Raw genomic sequence first — 20,309 nt, forward strand, 5'->3', positions numbered from 1 at the left:
GCAAGCAAAAGGAGCAGACTAGTTAGCTAAGCAATTTTTTTGTTGTTGTTGATGAGTCTCTCTAAGGCACTGCCCTACCCGTGATGAAAAAAGACCAATCTCCCATCTTTCCAACTGCTGCAGAGAAATTTGCTTAGACACCAGAAATGTTGCTGCGTTCCCTCACCTGGAGAGGGAGTAATTGTTTGGGACATATATGATTTGCTGTTCAAATTCCAGCTCCTCCCTGGGTAGGTCTGTTTACTCTAAACTCTTGGCTGGGTTTGGGTCTAAGGGCACTCACACACAAATGGCAAACAGGTTTGACTTGACTGAGGACTTCACAGTGGGGAGGTTGGAGGCAAATTGCAAAGCCTCAGCAAATGAAAGACATGAAAAATGAAGCAGACTAGTTATGTTTAAAAAGTCTTAAGTATCCAGCCTTTTGTTTCTTTTACTCACAGCTTTGAGGGGAAACTGGCTTAAGAGGAAAAGAATAGCTAGACTGCTCCTGGTAGATGTGTATCTACCCAGGCTGTCTCATGCAGTCCTTCCCTGTGTTGTTTCACTTCTGCGTTGCACAATGCTAAATGACTTTATCCTCAGAGCTGTCAACTCTGGATTGGGACCATCAGAGCAATGATTAAATTGTTCTTCAGCATTTCTAGAATTAAATACAAGTTCTCAGTCATGCCTTCTGATTTATTATAGATTAGGCACATTGTTCCATGAAAACACAGAACGGAGTAACCACATGAGTAGTGAATTGCTCGTGAACTTAGACTTTCCTTTGCTAGCACCATTCAAAAGAACCCTTCTGCACTGTTTTTAATGTTAGGGCAGGATAGTCCTTCCAGATGTAACCCAAGTGTCTGAATGTATATGGCTTAAAAAGACACCTTTCACCAGCAGGCAGATGGAAATAATTCTGATGTGAAGGGAGGGGAAAGAGTTTGCAGAAAGAGGTGAGCTCTGACTCACATCTCCAGAGCTCGTAAAGGCTGTGTTTGCATTAGCCTTGCCAAGTGTGTACTGTCAAAGGCTTTGCCGTGCTTCTGGTTCTGCTGGGGGCTCAGTGGCAGTGGTGTCTGCGAAGGGCTCCCACGTAGGCATCACGTTATGGAAGCTGGTCAAAACACAGCTGTGAGTTCTAACTGCTTTCGAAAAAACAGTGAACTGTTGACTCCAAGCCTCATCCTGCACCTGCTCTAACCCAGCTCAGCGCTGCTGCAGCACCTACTGGTGCTGCCCCCGACAGCGCTTACACCTGTGCCCCTCAAATTAGGGTTAGGGGTCAGAGTTTTGCTAGAATTTTCTGCTCCCAGATGTGAAGCAAAATGGAGATGATTTCTTTGGTTAAAGACATGAGCTGCGAAACAGAATGAGGTGTGAGACAGCAAGGGAGACAACAGCCGTGTTATTTTATGTGAATGATACATAACAACGGAAGTTCTGAAGTCCAGAAAAAATCAGGCAATTGGAGCTGACTGAGTAGAGGCTATGTGGGGAGGAGGTGTTTGGGGAAAAGCTGTGTCCCCCTGTAAGATTTCAGATTAATTTGCCTCAGGTGTGCTCAGGGTTCTGTACCAGTTGATGTTCCTGAAATATGTTGCATGCAAATTCATGACCATAAATAAACTTTGGAAAATAAATTTGAATTTTCTTTCTGCAAGAATTAATTTTCAGTGAAAAGAGCTGTGCTGGGTGCAACACTTGCTATAGTTTGTTGTTGGTATTTGAAGAAAAAAAAAAAAAAAGAGAGAGAAGGTGTGTGGGTGGTAGGACAGGAAAGTCAACAGCCAAAGTGCTTTCTAGAGACGCTGCTTTGAAAAAAAGTGGACTAGGGACTTGAAGTAGGAAGGTAAAGATATGTCCTGGGGCATGGTGTCATAAGGCAGAATCAGCCAAAGCCGAATAATAGTGCTATGAAAAGGGGAAGATCCTGCCCCCACGCCCGTGTTCACTCCCAGCTGTTGTGGTGCTGGCAGTCACCTTGTACTGGTTTCTGCACGTGTTGGATAGCTCTGTGCCAAGGTTCAGCTCACTAAAGCAACATAAACCTGGTGCAATATTGCTACTGCAATAAATGAAATTGGCTCTGTGAAAGGAGGAGTGAATGCTGGAGACGGTGCCCTGGGGAAGGGGCCGTGGCCCACAGCTGGGCCGGGATGGAGGTCAGCGCGTGCTTTCTGCAGCACTGAGCTCTTATACTGGTGCTGCCCCAAGCTAGAAACCACCAGAAGGGGTGACAGCAGCTGAGGGTGCACCTCTCCCACATCCAGCTCCAGAAGTGTATCCAAAATACAAGCACTGGTAACTGGTGGTGACAGGTCGCCCAGGCCTTCGCCATGTACCTCTGCTTCTCTCTGCAGTGTACATGCTGGCCTGGCTTGTCCTCATGCTCGTTTGTGAGGCATCTGCCAGAATTCAGTGACTTCTAATGCTTTTACTTTAACCCCCAGAAGGCTCAGTGTTACAGTGCCAGCTAATGGCTGGTGTTTTCAGATTCGGAAACTAGCGGCAGAAATAATGTCTGAGACATTTGTAATTTTCTCTAGGGCGGGAAAAAAGGAAAAGATCATTTATAACTTAGGTGAGTCACTGATGATATTCTAAACCATGTCCTGTAAGTGTTTCTATTTAAGAAAAGTTTATATCTGTTCCCCAGGAGCACTGCAGGCCATCTAGCAGCAAAACCAGTATTTCCGCCGTGGAGACAGAGGCTCTCCTCCCTGAGAAGCCTTTCTTTCTCCTCCCACAGTATGCATAAAGGATATACAAAGCCAGCTGGTCAGATGGATTAGAAAGCACTGCACCACGTCAATGGGCACCCTTGTTTGTGTTCTTGAGGAGAGATTCTTAGTTCAGAAAGAAAGAAATGCCTCCTCTGTAATCGCCACTAACGAGGAGACCCCAGTGAAGTTTTTGTGTTTTAAAAGGCTTTGGCAAAAGACATTTTGGACTCTCGGATTAGTTTATGTTCCCTCCCCCTCCCCACTTGATCCTTAAGGATTTGCCTGAGTCATGGATTTTTACTGGGCTTGTTAACTCTGTTGTTATTTTTTTTTTCAGCCAGCGGAATAAAGAAATCCTTTAGTGAGAGGCACTCACCGGGGATTAGCTGTGAGTGGACTGAACAACTCGGTGGCTCCCTGGCGGGGTGACCTCTGACTCCCGGGTCGGATGGCGACTCATCTCGTGCCTCCTGGCTGAAGCAAGCTGAGGGCTCCCAACAAGTGTTTTCTCCGTCCTCACCGGTTTCCCTCCATGCAGCGATGGGCAGTGCCGAAGATGAGCTCTGTGTTATCACAGCTGCTATTCCACAAAAGCGGGGGAAAATGATAAAGTATATAGAATATCAAAGGCTACGGTAACTGTTATTGGAAGGAAACCGTAACCTCTTTTACCACCTAAAGGGACCTGTCTGCTTTCCTCCTCTGTAACTTCAGAGCTGCTTTTCCAGCAGGGGTTTTCCCCACATAGCAGCAGTGCTTCAATGCACTGAGGAGTTAAAAGGCGGCAAGAGTGGCTTTTGGAAACCTTTCTGCTATGGATGGTAACTCTACCCAGGCCTGATGGTATCACGGATGCTGTGGTGGTGGCAGAGAAAGGTTTCAAGGGAGCCGCTTGCACAAGCTCTAACTGCTATGTCTGAATTGAACCCATTTACTTCAGCTAGGAAGTTAAAGCAATGTGATTGGGAGGCAAAACACAGTAAGAAGAGAAGCCAAAAATTAAACTGAAACCTTACATGTAACGGAGGTCAGATTTTGTGTGTAAGGCTAATATGTAGATGAGTATCACTGAACAAATGAGTTATGCAGATTAACTCTGCCTTTGAGAAAATTGGTTAAATGCTATGCTATCCACTGTTTTACACAGTCTTTGAAATCCTGGCTGTTTTACAAAGCAGTCAACTGCATCTTTTATCAGGTTATCAAGGGCTTGGATCAATTCATGATGAATAAGTGTCCAACCTACTCTATTGAAAGCTCTGTCAGTCATTGTAGTATACCGGTAGGTTTTCAAGAAACAGCTGTGGAAAAGGAACCTTTCCCTCGTAGCTATTGTTGGAGAAAAAGTAACAAATCGCTTTCATTGTTGGAAGGGAGTGTTGGCTCACACAAAGTCAGGTTAAGTGATGTGTGTTATTTTTTATGTGAATAAACTGGATGGAGTTAGGCAAACCTCCAGTGTATTAAAGCATTGCACCTTAAAATGAGATTTCCAAACAATTCAAAGGAATTAAGCTCCAGTGCAGTTTAGATTGATGCCCTGGCATGCAATGAATGGGGGAGGAAGAAAACAGTGGTATTAAATATATACTATGCATATTTAGGTAAGTATGCATTTGATACATGTTCATGTACAAATACAAACATAATTATGTAAGTGTTAGCTTTTTGCTACTCAGCCCTTAATTAATAGTTGATTTCTTGTAAACACATGGCAGAAGAATGCTTTTGGAGGCTTTATAAAAGGAATAGGCTGAAGCAGCTGTAGAGATATTTAGGGAGGTCTCTGTGCATGAGGAGGCAGGCAAATAGGAGGAAGTTGTGTAGAAGGCTGGCAAGGAGCAGGAGTAGTCAAGGAAGGGCAGGCAATCTGCAATAGGCATAAAAAGAGGAAGACCTTTAGGATGAATAATATGGCAAACTTTGTACCCTTCTATTAGCTCCTTTGTCCATCACTCTGAACAGACTTTTTTTTTTTTTTTTTTTCCCCAGTTGGTTGCAGGTGATGAAATGGCTTGAAATTGTTAGCCATTAGAAAACAAGCAAAAAGCTGTGATGTGCATTTCTTGAGCAACAGCATCTGTTGTGAGTGCATCAACTTTACTTTGCCCTGGCTTTCTGTAGGGTATTAGATTAGGTTTGAAGTCTCCCTGTTGGTTGTCAGGGTCCATAATGGCCTGGAGTAAGGGTTTGTGAAAGGCTGCTGAGAGCTCGAGGAGGAGAGCTGCAGCTGGTGGTTTCACTCCTCAGCTGCCATGAAACCTTCTTCAGTCAGGGTCAGATTGCTGAAGGTAAAGCAGCGTGTAACAGCTGGTCATATCTCTGCACTGGGGACATCCTGCACCCCATCCTCATTGCTCCTCTTCTCTGCTCCTGGCTGCCAGCTCCCCCTGGCCTGCAGCAAGTCTAGTGCCTGTCAGGCCCTGAGCAAGACAGATTCAATTCACTGGCCTGGAAGAAAACTAACATGACAAAAAAAGTGAATTGTTTGCTCCTGAGTTAATGAACTGAATCAGCTCAGTGAAGGCTCAGATGAACATTAGAGTCTGATGTAAGAGAAAGGGTGCGTTAGCATGACTGGGACGGAGAGGAAAGGGCAGGGCTGGAGTGCAGGACATGCTCCTTTTGGCGGTGATGAACTGTGAGAGTGATTCAACCCTGACATGCAACTTCCCCAGGAGGGTCTTAATGCTGCACCATGAAACAGGAACTGCTTTTAGCACAAGCTGCACCAGTGCCTGCCATTATCATAAATAACCAGTCATATGTAAAACAAATTCATTCACGGAAGAGCAAAGCACACATGGTAGAGGTTGACCACACCACAATGCACTGCTGCAAGTCACTCTGGCACTGTAATGGTGAAGGGCATATTGGAACTTACTGGGGGAGGGGGCAATAAGTAATCAAGATGAAGGGAGATTAATTCCCAGTCTCCCCAAAACCATTATGAAGGCACAATCCTCCCAAAGAAGAAATGTTGTGCCTATAGTGTATGATGAAAAAGTGTTAATGATGCATTAATTTCCTTAGGCTGGACATTCAGGGTACTCCGGGATTCTCATTTATTTCAGTTCTGAGAAGCATTTATCATGGCTTTATTAAAGCTCATGTGACAAGCATTTTGGAAGCTCTGTTTCACATCAGCTAGCCGAGTTCAATTTAGTTGTGTTGTGCTGGAGGTCAGGACTAAGACCTTTGTCTTGGTGTGTCCCAGGAATCTGGGCAGAGAATTCAGTTCTAATTTCTTTAAAATGTGAAGGGGAAAGCTTGCATTTCATGGTGTGTTCACAGCTTCAGTGAATATGAACAATCTTTAATTAATATCAGCAGTAAAGGAACGGAAAAAGGGTCGGAGGTTTTCTCCATTAATTTTTCTGACCTTTCTGTGTCTTTCTCTTGTCTTTTCATCCCCATCTTGCATGCTTTTTTCTTGACATCCCTTTTTATTCAAAACATATAGGTAAAACTAACAGAGAATGAACATTAGAAAGTTTTCTTTGCTTGCAGCGTAAAGTAGTAAAGCGTCTTCCAAGTAGTAAACTCTGTAGATTGTGAATTGTGGGAATTCAGATGCTTCATTTACAACTCTGGTCTTTGGCCGACCAGATACGAGTGCTTCAATGCTGGGCTCGCTGCATAGAGAAGTGCAGTACTCATGCTACCCTGCCTTGAAAAGGTTCTGGTACCACATGACATGAATATGATGGGATAGTCTGTGGGCTAGGGAAAGCTCTGTCTGGAGAAACTGCGCCTGTTTGCATGAACTTGCAATCTAGGACTGAAATGGCAGTAGAAGACGATACAAGTTGCAGCACCATACTTCAGGCAGATGAAAGGGACATCACACAAAGGTCACTCAGCCTGGGATGGATCAGGGAAGGTATGAACCCCACATCTTTGCATTGGTCACATGTCAAGGGATAGCCCTTACACTTCAAAAATTACGCATGCACTTTTGTTCGTTGTAATACACCAGCCCATCTTCTTTACTCTTTCAATTTGATTGTAACTTTTATTAGACTGAATAACTGGAGCAATTAGGGTAAAGACATCAGAAAGAGCCAGATACCATACAGTTGTCCTGATATAGTTGTTTGTGGCAACTTCAGGATTTAAGTGTCTCATCAGATACTGCTGTGGCTTTAGGAAACCTTTGTCTTTGCCAAAGTTGAAAGGCTTTGCCAAGCATTTGAAAAGTTCATCAAGCCTCAGAAAGTATTCTGCTCTGACCTGAGCTGGAAGTTAGTTTTCACATGGTGTTGGTATTAGCATTTTGATCTCTCCTGTCTTCAAAAGAAGCAATAGCTTTTACTCACAGAAAGGAGGACTCTATGGAAATTATAAGACTCTCATTTCAGGTTTTTCCTCTTTTAGTTATAAATGTCCTTTGAAATAAATCTGCAAATGTAGGATATAATTCAGATCAGCTGGAGCAATACATTTGGTGGGTCATGCACAGAAAATTGTAGGTGTTCCTCATATGTCATCCAGATTTTTTTTAATGTTCTTGGCAAAAACATGATGTTTGTGTGTGGACAGCATTACCGATGTCCCATTGACCGCCCTCAACCCACCGCTAACCACCTGGAATGAAGTTATTTTTATAACTGGCAGACTTTCTATAAGCAAAATGTTTCAGATTTAGCAGCTGAATGGAAATGCCTGGCATGCTTTCTGTGGTCACCCTTGTTTGCTAACGTTACAGGGTAAGGCAAACGTGCTACAGAATTGTGGTATGTTTGCATCTTTGCAAAGGGATTGATGACTAGCCTAGCTAAAATACACAGGCATAGGCCACCTGGTCTCCGCAATTAAGCCCTCCCAAAAGATGGGTGTGCTCTAAAGCTGGAAATTGGGTAAATCTGTATTAAATTGGGAGTATCCACAAAATCTGAACTTGGAGCCCAATGGGACTAAGTCTAGGTGATCAGTTTTAACCAAGAATTGCTATAAAATATGTGATGTATGCTGATACTCTTTTCCAAATCCCCTGATGATGTTCTTCCTCAGCTTTGCTACAGTGGACTTCATAATGACAGTCTAGATGGGGACCCTATAGCATTTCCCTCTTTGCAGATGCAAAAATGATCTGTTCTCCTTTTCTGTTTTACATGTTTCTTCCCCTCCCTCCCCCCCCCCCCCTTTTTTTTTTGTTGTTTCACTTGGGCTAAGGCAAACTAAATAGAGAGCATTGTAGTTACCTTCCCCTGGTCCTGCATGCTTTCAGTGACACTATCTAGGTTGTCACCCTTGGGTTTCTATAGGAGGAGAGCAAATTGTGGCTGACTGAAGTACAAGAAAGAAAACCATATAAATATATATGTGTGTGTGTGTTTAACAGTCCACAAAGAATAAGAGATCTTTCACTGCTTTTCTTGATACAAGAAATAAAATCTTGAAAAGAGCTAAGTGCCAACAGTATCATCAGTTGTCAGCCTTTTGCAGAGTCCTATGAGGGCTTTGCATGAGGTGCAGGCCCTTGCAGAGCCTATAGACCTAAATGTCTCAGCCTCGTGGCATTTTACTGGGTATTATTTATGTTAGTCTAGGCCAGGCTTAAATAGTTTTCCTTGCTTCTCTGCATACAGCCAAAATTGTGTGCACAGTCCTGTTTTTGTGAAAAGCCCTGGCAGGCCTTTGAGCATGGGTGCTGTTAATGTGACAGGGCTGGGATTTCACCCCAGGCACTTTTGCATCTGCATATGTAATCTGCTCACAGCAGCTTCAGACAGCGCTGTGATTAAAAATGCCTGGGCAGGTCTCCACAAGTGCTGTCCCTGTGCCGCATTTCTCAGTGCTTTACTGGTGTTTTACACAGGAGGCAGGGTGGGGAGAAGGGCGACTTTCAGAGCAGGTATTGAGCAGGGCCTCAGGGCCGCAGGAGCTCCCTTCAGATCATCATTTTAAGTGGTTAAAGAGGGTGTTTGTTGCTTACTGGCCGATGCAGTAGCCGCCTGCCAAAGGCTTCCAACACCTCTTTGATGCATTGCAATCCCCACACAGGCAGTTTTCCCTCCAGCTATCTGCCCTCACTAGTTCTCTGGGCTGCTTCTTTCTTTTCCTTCCCAGTTCCCCCAAGTCCTGCTGGTTGTTGTTCTGTATCCATGCTGCACTGCTGTATCATCCTGCTATGCTAGGAAACGCCTAAGCCCTTACCTTCAAGAAATGTACATGGTAGGAAAGATGTTAGTTTCCAAAAAAAAAAAAAAAAAAAAAAACAGCACAGAGATCCAGACTTGTTCATTCCTTGGGTTTTAGGTCTGGGGTTCCGCTTTGATCCAGCCCCACAAATGTGAGGTCTGAACTTGTGCCAGTGTCTGATCTGACAATGTTTTGATTTGAAGAAACATGTCAGTGTTTCTTTGATTCTATTTTTTTTTTCTATGGGAGAAATTAAACTTGAGGGGCTAGAGGGGGAATTTTTTAACTATTTGGAATAGTCTCTGTAATACAAAAATCACATGATCAATAGCTGTTGAAATATGACTGGCGGCCAAACTCTGGGCCTTATGTCCCTGTGATCAGAAAAGGATCTGAGCCAAAGCCAGCTGGGGAATCCTCCCAGGGTTTATAAACAGCTTTGGCTAAGTTCATTATCAAGCAGAACAAATGTAAATCAGTTTAAATAGAAAGCTAGGTTAAGGTTTAAGGTAGTTCCAGAGGTACCTGGGAGAAAGGCATCACAGTCCTTTGGCTCTGACCAGAGTTGGTTCCCTATCTCCAGAGCATTCCTGCTGAACCTTGGCCTTTCTGCTTTCCACTGACGGAAAGTGCTCAGACTACCTGGAGCAAGGAGACAAGCCACTTGTCCGTAGAGACTGATTTGTTCCCTCTTGTTCTGGTTGTGGGACTTTAGATATGTTTTGGGCAGATTTTCTAACCTCTTGAAGTGTTGGTTAGCCCCAGCTCTCTGCAGAGGAGGAATTACTTGTACTTGAGTTTTTCCTTAAATAGCTCCAAGTGTTTTGGTGAATATAAATTGTAGCCCAGTATTACTTACAGCTTTTCATTACTGTCTACTCTTGATGGCCATTTCTGTTGAGAGGTACATTTTGAGAATGAAAGGGTTTATGTATATCTGAAAAATGAAAAGCTTCTCTGAGCAGAGAAGTCTATCAGTAAAATTATAAGCAATTTTCTTTTTGGGCAGCTGGTGTGCTTGGGCCATGTGAAGGCTCTGCAAACAAGAGTTGTACTTGGAGCCTGGAGCAGCAGCAAAATGAGTTGCTGAAGATGTCTGAGATAAATCTGTTTCCCTTGTTTTTTTGCTGATCAGTTTTGTATGCAATGGGAACCTCTGAAGATGAGGGGGTTATCAGAGACCTCTCAACTATAATTTGTTTTTAGGGGCCAAACACAGGTGTTTGGAAGGGCTCCTCTTGTGCATAGCAGTTAATTTCTGGCAGTTTTGTTGCTTTGTAATTGTCTGGAGTTGTCACAGTCTGCCAAGTATATGCCCACTGGAGGTCTCTGATCTGCTTGTCTCTCCACAGCCTGGTTCTACATTTTTTTTCTATTTTTTTTTTTTTTTTTTTTTTTTTTTTTCAGAGAAATTCAGTATGGGACTCTCTGAGGCGGGGGCTATGCAATTCTGTGGTTTAGAAAACCCCCTTTGGTTCACAATGCCCACAGCCTTCTCTTTTAATCAAGCTTTAGGACACACTCCGTGTCAGGTCTTATCCTTTCTTTACCTCCCCTCTGCAGTAATTCACGATTATCACTTCTTTTGCACCAGCCCCAATGCTCATGTGACTATTGCAGTGTTTCTGGGAGATGATCCAGCCAAAAAGTAACCTGAAAAAGAAGAGCTGAGCCTGTGAACCTGCCCTGTAGGATCATGTAAGTGATTGTGGGAGAGGGTGAGAACACACATAGTGAGGAAGAGTGGTATAGTTTTTTTTTGTCAGAAGAGTTTATACTACCATGCAACCTCAGTGATTTGGATGGGGAATTTATATCTGTGAGAGCCTTATCTGAGTCACTGACTAATTGTTAATATTACCATGTTTGCCCTGCAGTAATATCAGGAGGCTGCAATCATGATAGGAGCACTGCTGTGCCTAGCTCTGTGTACGCACCAGAGGAAAATTGCCCAGTGTTTGCAGTCTCCATAGATGTGACAGCCAAACACAAGCAATGACAATATAAATGTGCTTCAGTCAGAAAAGCCATGCTATTCCTGACCAAAAGTCCATCTCACCCCTCTTACTCTGTACTTTGTCTTATGGGGGCAACAGCTTTGGTGAGGGTGCAGAAGTGGTGTGCATAGTGCTGCTCTTATGCAGTACGCTCTCACAGCTGCAGGAGAACAGGACTTTGGTGCTGTGGGTTGCATCCAAATGGTAGTGGTTACCAGGGGACTTATCCTACAAGGGGATTGACAAAGTCTCATCTTGAATGTCTCTGCAACAACCCATTGCAGAGGCTTTTGGTCTTATCCGGTGTTATTTTAAATGTGCTCTTTTAAAAATTAATTAGGTGTACCTTATTTCTTGTGTCAAACATAAAGTGAATGGTTGCTTCTCATTCACCTTCTCTGTAGCCTTTATAAATTTGTGAACCAATGCTGAGCTATATTAAATTTTTCAAGTGAGAGAGGACCCAGACTGGGCTGTTAGTAGGGGAAAACTGCAGCTGTAGGGGTGGGAACTGTGTACACTCCTTTATAAAAGGGCTGAGTCCTCTTCACCCCTGTGGTATGAGCTGCTTTTGGCACCTCTGAGAGTTGAGATATGTTTGCAGTTGTACACTGCAAGCTGAAGGAAGCATTCCTCTGCATGGTGCTGCAGGTTTAGCTCTATGACTCTGGAGGAATGCAGCATCACATGGGGAAAAAACCAGGAAGTGTATCAGGAACTGGCAAGTTTGAGAAGGTTAAATCTGTTATGATCAGTTGGCTCCCAGGAATCATTTAAGGAGCAATTCCTTGATTTCTGTACAGAGCAGAATTTGAAAGTTTATATATGTCCATGTCATGTTTCCTGGGTAAGTATGAGCAATATAGATCTTTTCTTGAAGACTAATTATTATTTCCTTCCCTCCTTCTTTGGTAACTTTGAGGATGTAATGAGACATTAAATAAACTGGATTTGACATGAGACAAATTCTAAGAAGTTCCCACTTTCCACCCATGATGCTTGTTGCTGTTCCTGCACTACTCTGGTTGTGCTGATGCGGTCATTTGCGGGGCTGTGCTGAAATGGTCCAGGTTAAACATCAAGCACAGAAAATCCAGCAGCAAAAACTTTGTTTTCTTATCAGCTGAGATCTGCAAATCCAGTCTGTTTTATTGATAACCCATGAAGACGCACTGATACAAGTGAGGCAGCACTGGAACGTGGCATGGAGTAGAGGTGGGTGGCCTCGCACCTGGGGAAACCGAGTGGCAGAACAGGAGACTGAACAGAAGCATGTTAACCAGTGATACTGGTAATTCCTGATGCACTCTGTGGCCTGAACCAGCTTCTGCTTTCAGTTCATATACACGCAGTGACTCCAGATGGAAGTGACCCTAGCTGTCGGACGACTACCTATCAGTATGGTAACACTCACCAAACATCACATTTAGGAGATCAACTTCATTTTGAGATGTTTTTATACCTGTTTTAGCAACTGTATATATACATATACATACATACATACATATATATATATATATATATATATATATATATATATATATAATGCATTGCAGTTCTTTACAGCGACTGAAAGGGAAATGTGAAGTTGAAAAACCAGGCTACTGACTTCAGCTCCGTTTCAGTTCCTGTCTCTAGTACAGTAAGGTTTGGCTGAAGATGAGAAGCTGGAACACTGCACGCTGGTCCCAGCCTCTGTTACTTTCAATTCTGTACTGACATTTGGCCATCAGACTATTGAGGTGGGTTTGGGGCTTTAAATGCAAGGCCATGAAAAGGTGCTAAGTGTCTGCACATTGCTGGATTGCATCCTAGTACCCTGGGCCTGCTTGGGAGAGACTTTTACTTTTCCTCTAAACTCCACAGGATCACGTAACTCAGGATAACTCCAGATTTTGTCTCTTCTGAGCATGCCGGTTAGAATTGATATGTAAAACCTTAAACACTCTGGAGCTCAACCAATTAAGAACGATAATTACGAACTGGGTTGTAGTGAACTCCTATTCACTTGCAGCATTCTGCAGTCTAAAGTTTCTTCAGAGCAGATGCAGGGATAACACACCGGGGTGGGAACACTTCCTTTTTAAATTACTAAGCAGCATTATTGTCTTAAATGTAAATTAGATAATTAGTGAGGTCAAGAGACCACACAAAAGATTTTATTGGTTTGAATAAAATGCAGCCTGGCATCAACTCGTATAGTAACAACCAGGTTTTCTGAGTAAGTATGAATCACCAGATTAGATGTAATTTCACCTTGTGTCTCACTCATGAATCTACTGTGTTTCCAATTTATTATAGGGCTGTAATTATTTAAATGCATCTTTGCTTGCTATAGATACAGTATTACCTATCCCATTTCTACATAAGGGTTTGGTTTGGTTTTCATTTCTGCTCCGTCTTCATTCTATGCCTGAATTTTCTTTGACTTTTCTCTCCTTAGTGCTTTGTTTCTTCTTTTCTCATGGGGGTTTGCTTAGAAGTTATGCAGACTCTTAAACAATGTAAAGACATGAATTTAACAGATTGTAAATTACAAAGCTTGAGTTGCCTTTTTGGCTATTGCCCATGTGTTTTGGCTTTTACTACCTGTTTGGCATGCACTACTTTTTCATTCAGATGTAAGCAGCACTACTGAAGTGAAAAGGCTGTGGCTGTGTGTTAATAGTAATGCTTCAGGTGTTCACTCACTGAATTCTTGCGGTAGGGGCTGTAGATCCTCTCATCAAAAAGAAACTATTACTTTCCCGATTATATTCAGAGTAGATAAGACAAATGACGAGAGTAAAGATGATCCGGATCGTGCACAAGGGGAGCATGGGTATTGGGAAGATGAGGTGATAACATGTGCAAAGTTTATAGTGAGTTGGAAATTGAACCCAAGTCACCTCGTTCCCGTTTCAGCACATTACAAGTCAGGATTACCTCCCATTGCCATGGCAGGTATATTCCTTCAGGTTTCCCCACCCTCCATTTTGTATTGGCAGGGTTGCTGCAGACTGCTTTAAATAACAGCATGTAAATTTTTACCTGAAGAGATCATGGAAAATTTTAAATAGATCCTTATTTTCTGGGCAATGTGGTTAGAAAAGCATTGTCTCTCCTTTATTTACACATGAGAGACAGGGCTCCTGCCAGCCAGCCACGGGAGCAGCACCTCTCGCAAGCGCAGTGCCCGGTGGGGTGTGTAAAGCAGCAGAGCTGGGAGAGAAGGCAGGGAGGACTGGCTCTGCCAGTAGGGAGAGGCAGCTGAATAAACCGAGTGCTTTGTGCCATGGCAGGACTTGAATCATGGGCCACGCAAAGCAGACAACAGGCACAGAGCGCAGTTAGCACCCACCGGTTATTAAGAAATATCTGCCCACAGATACGAGGGGGGCAGAGTTGGTTTTTGTTTCATTCTTCCCAGTCCGTGAGGTTGCAGCTTCCTGCTCTTACATGGACCATGCCCCTCTCAGGCTAGACGTGTGGCACGAGGCTGATGTGAAGCCTCAGCTGTTTTCATTCCTCTCCAGAGCAGTACAGCACCTAGCTTTAGCAGGTGTGCGGGATGTCCTTGTCACAGTGGGTGTTTGGTGCACTTGATGAGATAGGCAAATGTTATTATCTTGCATTTTATAGACAGTTATTGCAGCACAGAGTAAACAAGCGCCAGAGCCTCCAAGGTACTTTGATGCCTGACTCTAAATGGTTTCAGGGTCATGCAGGCCCAGCATATTTCTGTGGCTCGAGGCCGAGGTGCATCTGTGCATTGACACTGGCTGCGTAGACTGTCACAGGCAGTGCAGGGATTGCTGGTCCCTGGCTGGTGGCTTAACCGCTGGACCAGGCTGCCTTTCCTAATCTTTTGTTCAGATCTCTGCTTCCAACCTGTCTGTTCTGCAGGATGAAAACCACTGTGGTTTTATGCTGAAGCAGTACCTCCAAGCCTCAAAAGATTCAGTGCTCCTTGGGTACGGGAGGTCTGCCTTGTTGAACCTAAGCCTTGTGGGAACATGAAGCCCGAGTTACAGTGCTAGGTGAGCAATATTCAGCACACAGCCACCCCAAACCACTTCACTGCCTAAATACTGTGCTGTGGGATCGCCGTGTAAATAGCACAAATAGCCAGCAAATGTGGCATTTTCAGGCGGTGTTTTGCAGGAAGATCTTCAGGAAAGGACTGACACATTAAATACTGAAGTAAAGACAGAAGTGTTTCTACAAACTGTTTCATCATTAATACATGTACATATTACATATGAATATATATATATGTATGTGTGTGTGTATATGTGTGTAAAACCAGAGTTTAATAAGGGCAAAGATGAATTCTAGGTAATTAGCAGACCAGATTTTGCCTGGGTTAGAGAATTCTTATGAAGATGTGTGCTAAATTTTCTGTTTGTTGCCATGTGATTGACTTTAAAAAGTGAGCAAAGTTATCATTCCCTCACTTTGACTCTGCCTGTGAGTTAGAAAAGACAAATGGTAGATATTTTTGTTGGGGATTTAGAAAAAAAAAGAAAAAGCCAACAGGGCACAGAGTATCTCTGTTCCCTCCCACTGCAAGGTTTATTGATGCTGTCTGCAGATTTGTGTTTGCTTTACTGCTGGTAGTTAGAGCTGGTGATCAAAGGCTAGTATAGCCGAACCCATGAAGGGACATAATTGGTTGGACTCTTTGAGTCCTCTGTAACAATACTCAGTTTTGTTGTGTTAGGCAGGGCTCCACAAAGTATAAAACATTGTATGATTGCTGGGGCAGTCGCTCAAATGTTTTTTTCTCGTCTCAATTCCTTTTATACAGGAAACCAATATAGCTGGGAGCCCAGGGATGAAAGCTTTAAACCTGGAGGGTGCCTGGTGCTTCCTGAGAATCTCACAGGGGAAACGTTCAGTCCCAAAACAGCTTCGCTGACAGATATATTTTTTATAGCCTATTATTTTCTCTCCTCATTCTTTGTTTCATTTGAATATAATAGGCTCTTTATTTTTAACTGCTCGTCTGTTCCTGCCGTTTATATCCTCACCCAAATATCATAATTCTTGTTTCTTTTCTTTCTTTCTTTTGTTTTGTTTTGTTTTTGACATCACATTTGGTTACTGTTGAACATATGTGCTACAATGCCTGTATAGAAGGGACATTGTTTATTTTTCTGAGTAATAAATTTTCTATTTTCCTCTCTGTCTTTTCAAAAGAATCCCATATTTCAATTTGAACCAAAGGATATAGCCCTATTTATAGGTTTTGAATTTTGGCAGTGATGTAAGTGTGTTATGTGGTTGTATGACTTCATGAGAGGGAAGAAAAAAAGGAATTGTAGATGAATATGTGAAAGAGTCATTTTCCTTTTTATTTCTCTAATACATGAGGTGGAGAAAATAGTTATGATGCTGCTTCTCCTGGCTGTAGCTGGTGTATTCTCAGGGGACCACTCCAGGGTTCCAGCAAAGAAGCTGGCCATGTCCTTGAGCTACTGATGCAATTTTACAGTGGATTCAAACATGAGCAGACTCAAATGGTAATTAAACAAAATGTACTGAGTGGTTTCACTGTTTGGAACTGGATAAATGCATAATATGAGGCCCATGCTAGTAAAGTTACTTTTTTTTCTTTTATACTTTCCAAAATCATGTTTTTTTTGGTCATTTAAAAAGAATAGATGCACAACTTCCTGGCATGATAGATTTTAATTTGGACAAATAAGCATGATAAGGTACTTGCTTTCATCATACTTGCATTCATCTTATAAAATCCATGTTAGGGTGCTGTCTGTGAGAGCCAGTCCCCACGTCGCCCCCCTTCTTACTCCCCTGCACAAACCCACGTCCGCCAGCCACGGGGGACGAGGCAGCAGTGTTTGCTCAAACAGCCTGTGCACGCAGGCGGCTCTGCACAATGCCAGGTCAGCATGACATGAATGCACCACCTCTGACACTTCACAGCAGACCTCCTTATGAGTTCCTGCCCTGTTGCAGCAAAGCAAGCTGCCACTGACTCTCGGACAAGTTCTTAAATCTGGATCTCAGTTTCCCCATCTGTAAATTAACAACTGCAGTGCTTGTCTCTGGGAGTGTCTGAGAATAGAACTGGTGGGAAAAATGATTTTTGTCCCAGAAAACCTGTGGAAATTAAAATGTTATACATATGTGAATATAATTATTTAATAGAGAACGTAACTTTATAGATGTATGTAAATATGTAATCTTAGCCTCCAATTTAATCATAATGAAAAACCAAATAATTAAAATTTTCATTACAGAATATTTCCTCTTCTACAGATCTGTTAATGCTCAGTCATAAAACATCTTATGTACTATGTAAAATGCTTCATTTGGGGTTTTGCTATTCTGTGAAAAAAAAAAAGTTTTGCTGAAATGGGATTTGCTGCTGAAAAGCTGTTTCAAGAATGCTTTTCAGTTGCACAACTTAATGTAGTACCTGGAAATGATTTTAAGCTCCTTGCAAAAGAACAGCCAAGGATCTATTACATTATAATTATTAATTATAATGCAATTAATAATTGCTGTTATGATTACTTAACTCTTTTAAGTATGATGTTCTTTTTATGTGCTTTCCTTCTTGCAGATTGATCACCTTAATTATGGTATGTCTGTTTGCATGTACTTAGCACCTATTAAATTGAAACCTAAAGTGCATTCTCAAACAAATTAGAAACTGCTTTGTATGTTTCGAGGCCATCTCAGTGGGAACAAACTGCATTTTTCATCTCCCTGAGTTAATGGGGCTTGGACTTTGCATCTATGTTATTTTCCCAGACCTTTGACAGAAAATACTAGCTCTCTTCTTGGTATTTTGACCATTACTGGTAATAGTCTAATGATTAACTCTTGGAGCAATGGGGAAGCGAGTGTATGCCATCACCCCAATATACTGAATTCTGCCAGCTCCTGAAAGAAAGAAGCCTCTAGAAGTTTGTAGAATGACATGTTTTTTAACTGGATAATATGGTTTGTTTTTCATGTTTCAGTCAATATTAAGGTTTTTAGACTCCTCTTTGCTGTTTGCAACCCCTTGGCAATTAGAGAATCCTAAAATCCTCAGTGGATAGAGGTCTGTATGGAAGTCCCCACAGGAAATGTCTGCAAGACTAAGTAGATTACAGATATGGTTTTGGAGACACCTAAAAATGATTATTCTCCAAATTAAGTAATAACTTAAAAGCATAAAACCATCTATGTGAGTGGCCTCCAAAATATGGTGAGATTAGGCCTGAGTATGAACCTCACTTTGTTGAAGCCCTGCATTACTTACAAAGTCCTGTCTACACAAGAAAGATGAGTTAAGTTTGTTTGTTTGTCTCTTTCCTTTCCTTGGCTGCAGCAGGGTCATCTGAGGCAGTCACTACCCACGCTTACACAGATGACGTTTTGGGCAGAGTGTGCATCACGTCAGCATTTTGAGCAGTGTGCATCTCTGCAGAAGTGGTGCAGGTCTGTTGAGCTGCCCAGCCGGCGTGGCTCGGCCAGGAGAGTCGTGGGTCTGAAGCATCATGCAGCTCTTCCTCTCCATCACGTAAGGCAGGGGCCTTGCCAGCTCTGTTTACACTGGCATCTCCTGGGCAGTTTTCCCATTCTGCTTCAGCTGCTTCCCTCAGCACAGCCTATTATGGGTAGGTCTCAACACTTTTCCTCTTGGATTCAGATCTACGTTACTGGAGAAGGACAGCAAAGGCTTTGGGATTCAGAAGACCTAAATATTTATTTATTTATTTATTTTCTAGGCTTACTTCTGCACTGAAGTAAAGTATAAAGAGGAATGATAACATTTAGCTGCCCCACTGGTTCGTGCGCTGGTGTTCACCACAGCTTTTGAGGTACTTGAGGAGAGTGTCTTTGGAAAGTAAAATGCTGTTGTTGGTGGTAGTGTGATATTATAATAATGTGTGAGTCTTCCATTATCTAAACACAAGCTTTTTAAGTTTTCTGCACCTCAGAAGTGGAATTACTTCTAATATTATCATTGGGGCTCTATGTAAACCAGTGATCTACCGGTTATTTGTGCCTTTTATAGGCTGAAGAACAACAAATAAAAGCAACAGATGAAGGTTTCTGTCCTGGATCAGGGCTGATATTGACCAGGAATTGCTTTCCTCCCCTCACTTTGATAAGCTTTTCCAGTTTCTTCAGTCTGGTTGCTTTTATGTGGCCATATCTATCATTATATGGTTGGGTTTTTTATTGCTGATAATAGCTTATTGAGACTTAAGGAACTTTATTTGCTTAACCTTGGATCTCTGAGAGAGAAGCTCGTTACTTTGAACCTTTCAGCCTCCTGCTATTAAAAGTGTTGAAAGAAGCAACTCTAAATTAGGGCTTTTATTGCAATTTTAAACACACAAATAGATGCCTTCATTCTTACAATCAACATCAAAAGGCCAGAGAGTCTGGAGTGAATCAACCATATTGGTCATTCACTGTTGATCAACTTACACGTGCCTATCTCTCCATCAGGATCCCTCCTCCTTCAGATGTGTTCACTCAGTCACGCTGCTGGAGAATTATGAAGTTGGGAGGAATCTTGGTAGTCCTCAGTTGTTACATGCTGTAAGGATGTACAACTTGGCCTACTGGCATTCTTTGGTATGAACATTGTGTTTTGTGGCATGGATGAGTCTGTGTTTATTTATATGCAATGCATTATACTTCGGCCATGGAGTCTGAATTTTCTGTTCTGCACTTCTCATGAGGATTGCTTAAAATAACAGACGCTAACTGTTGCAGACAGATTAGTTAATTTTATAACTGATAAAAACAATAAACTAATAAACATCAAAGTGCTTAAGTCCAAGGTCCAAGAATGTAAAGAAGGAACAAATATCTAAATGTCTGACAATTAATTTCCAGCCCCTTTGTGTATTTGTATGCTATGACCCTTCCCTTTTGTGTAGTACAGTCTGTGCGTCATCACTGCTTAACTCCAATATGTGTGTTGTGCAATTTGTTTGGGCTTGCATCTTACAAGTCAATATATTGGTTTTTGTCAGTGCTGTGGTTCTGTGAAGTTAGTTCTTTCTTTGGATGGGAAATACATCAAAAGAACAGAGGGGACTGTTGCTTTAGAGGGACAATGTTCTTATTTTATGCATAAGTACAATTTAACATAGGTGTATATTGGACTGCATGCCTTTTTTGTGTTTGCTAAAATACGATTTGATTGCATGTGTAAAACATGGGAGAACTATTTTAGAAGTATGTCTCCACATAAAGCAATGGAATTAAAACATGCTTTCCTCTTCCAATTCTGATATTTCCTCTCAGCCCAGCCTTTTTTTGCACTATAGATGAGCAAACTACAGATGAGCCCAACTACTTTTATGCACTACAGATGAGCCCACTCCTAAAATAAATCTACTGAGAAGCAAACTCTGCCCTGAAAAGCTTATGTTAAAGTACAAGAGATCGTATTCTCTCTAGACAAGCCAATTATATAGAAAAGGAAAAAAAAATT

General features: G+C 42.3%; 1 long non-coding RNA gene across 22 annotated transcripts in view; it reads left to right on the plus strand.

Annotated features, from left to right (window-relative positions):
* The window catches only part of LOC101794992 (uncharacterized), a 138,720-nt gene that overhangs the window by 79,805 nt on the left and 38,606 nt on the right, over positions 1–20,309 (plus strand). For 21 of the 22 annotated variants that reach the window (XR_011808227.1, XR_011808225.1, XR_011808239.1 and 18 more), the window contains 4 exons: positions 3,052–16,359; positions 18,183–18,471; positions 18,583–18,675; positions 19,313–19,441. This is a non-coding gene — a long non-coding RNA (uncharacterized lncRNA). The remainder of the gene's footprint in view (positions 1–3,051; positions 16,360–18,182; positions 18,472–18,582; positions 18,676–19,312; positions 19,442–20,309) is intronic. The other variant, XR_005264153.2, reaches the window with a different exon arrangement.

The sequence above is a fragment of the Anas platyrhynchos genome, chromosome 3, assembly GCF_047663525.1.
Source record: "Anas platyrhynchos isolate ZD024472 breed Pekin duck chromosome 3, IASCAAS_PekinDuck_T2T, whole genome shotgun sequence".
Lineage (NCBI taxonomy): Eukaryota > Metazoa > Chordata > Aves > Anseriformes > Anatidae > Anas > Anas platyrhynchos.